Raw genomic sequence first — 2921 nt, forward strand, 5'->3', positions numbered from 1 at the left:
AGGGTCCCTTGACTGCAAGGGGATCAAACCAGTCCATCCTAAAGGAAATCACTCCAGAATATTTACTGGGAGGAATGATGCTGAAGCTGAAGCTCCAATTATTTGCCTACCTGATGGGAAGAACTAACTCAATGGAAAATACCCTGATGTTAGGACAGATTGAAGGCAGGAGGAGATGGAGAAGACAGAAGATGAGATGGTTGGATGGTATCACCAACTTAATGGACATGAACATGAGCAAGCCCTGGGAGTTGGTGATGGATAAGGAAGACTGGCATGCTGCAGTCCAAGTCATTGCAAACAGATGGACACGACTGAGTGACTGAACTGAACTGTACAAATACAGAACAAAGACTAATAAATCTAATTGCATCAAGTTGACTAGATGCTCATAAAAGCACATTACTTAAGGGGTTTTAAAATTCAGAATTATGACTACATTCAGGGTGGAATATTTTCTACGGAAAAACAAAAATACTGCCCATCCAAAACAAAACAAAAGAAAACGAAAAGAAAAACAGGAAAGAAATCTGAAACTGTCTTCAACAACTTATTTTTCCTCATATTGCTTCTGTTATTGTGAACAGAATCATATGTATGTTAACAGGTAAAAACAAAACAATGATTAAAACTAATGTTCTGAAGTAAGCATTTCAGTGGCTAGAAAAAGAGGTTCACACATAACATAATGAAGCTTAATTAAAATCCTGCTTTCTTAAAACTTGAACTGAAAGCATAAGTTTGTACAAACTAAATATTCCTTTTTATTTATTTTTTAAGGAAGATGTGTGCTTCCTGACCAACATAAAGCCTACAAGCAATGACAACTTGATAACAGTGACTATTCTGAGGTCTAATATGAAGCTTCTAAATACATTTTCCATCAGACGATCCATGAATTCTTAAAGAGATGGCTGATTTCAGGACTGGGTCAAGAAATGCACAAAATAATGTTGGGAATCCTGAAGGACCAGAAAGCTGAAGGACTTCAAAGACCAGTGGGGACTGGACAGAAAGTTTAGGAATCCAAATGAAAAGGCCAAACATCTACCAGTTTGTTGACCAGAATGATGTTTCTGCTTCTCAACAAACTGTTTATATTTGTCATAGCTTTCCTGCCAAGAAGAAAACGCCCTTATTTCATGGCTGCAGTCATCATCCACAGAGGTTTTAGAGGTTAAGATGAAGAAATCTGTCCTGCTTTCACCTTTTCTCCTTCTATATGCCATGAAGGATGGGGCTGGATCCCATGATCAGAGTTTTTTAATATTTAATTTTAAACTGGCCAAATGTGTCCAAATATTAATAGGCAACATCTAATTTGTCACTGTGATAGATTGCTAAGGCATCAACTCTCCATTCTGAGCACTGAGAAAGGAAAATAATCATCAATATTTATGCTATTTTTGTTTCTAGTAAGTATATGTTATGTAACTACAAACAGTTCCAGGAAAAGAAGCTAGACTGTCTCTTCTGGGGGTGATGAGAGACTGACAGGGAGCAGCTATAATACAGATGAAGCCTCACTGACCTGCAGCTCACCTCCTGCTGTGGAGGTCTGGTTCCTAACAGACCAAAGACTGGTACTGGTCCTGTCCCACTGTGCTGTTATTGTGGACTCCTGCTCTAAACCCAATAGTGGAACATTCTGTAAGACAAACCACCCTGCTTCCTCCCAGTTTCTGAATAAATAAATGGCATTAAAATTGGGAGAGGAACAAGTTATTTTGCCTTAAAGGAGAACAACCAAGTGCAACATATGATTGCATTCTTTCAATAAACTGTGAAAACTGCTTTTTGTGAATCAAGGAAATTTATACATGGACTGGATATTAGATGTTAATTTTATTGGGAGCAATAGAGCATTTTTTTCACATCCTATCATTTTACCCCAAATGCTCATTATGTACATTTTGTGAAATGTTCATCTTGTCCCTAAAATACTTCAGGAAAAATGAATAAAGAATGAAATGAGGGTCTGTCTTGATTTAAAAACAGATTTGCATAGCTGCTATGGAATGAATTGTGTCCACGATTGGCTCCCAATGTGATGGTATTAGGAAATAGGGCCTTAGGGAAGTACACAAGTTGACATGGGGTTTTGATGGTGGTCCCTCATGATGAGATTAGCCTCTACCTCTTTTCCTTTCTTATTCTCCCTCTTCCTCCTTGCCTTCCCCCACCACAAGTGAGAATATAGCAAGAAGAGAAAGATCTGATACAAGTCAAGAATGTCTTCACTGGGAACTCAGTTGTCCACCACCTGGATATTGCATAATCTCCAGTCTATGAAAACCTGTGGGACTGAGAAATTAGTTTTGTAGTTATTGATGCTGGATGATGAAATATAGGGTTCATGACACTCTTCTTTCTTATACTTCTTATGTTTGAATTCATTTTGTAGTAAGACATTTATAGAATGAAGTTTATATCTTAGTGATACCCTGAGGGGCCCAAGATAACAGATTTTTAGAAGAGATGATTCACCAGCTTAATTTGGGTTTCTGCTGAGGAATCTACAAGCTTCCCCATTGGTAACTTCTGACTTATAACTACCTGATCTCATCCTACAGTACCCAAGTGATGGTAAGTTCCAGTGGGCAAGGCTTCTAAGGTGCTCGGTGTCACAGCAGATATGTGCCAAGTGGTCTGCCACACCTAGTCCTAAGCCCAAGACCCATGAACATTACCAGACAGCTACAGTTCCCGGCCCACCAGAGGTAGCATTAGCATCATCAGCAACACGCACCTCTGAGCCACTTGTCCACTGATTGGCACTGAACTTCAGTCTGGAACAAGTGTTCTGGAGCAAGTCCAGTCTCCCTCATCCAAGGGATGGCAAACTGAACCCTGGGGTGTATGTCTCAAATCAAGGCTGCAGGTAAGTTAGTGAAGACTGGGACAGAGGAACTCTAGTTCCC

The sequence above is a fragment of the Muntiacus reevesi genome, chromosome 5, assembly GCF_963930625.1.
Source record: "Muntiacus reevesi chromosome 5, mMunRee1.1, whole genome shotgun sequence".
Lineage (NCBI taxonomy): Eukaryota > Metazoa > Chordata > Mammalia > Artiodactyla > Cervidae > Muntiacus > Muntiacus reevesi.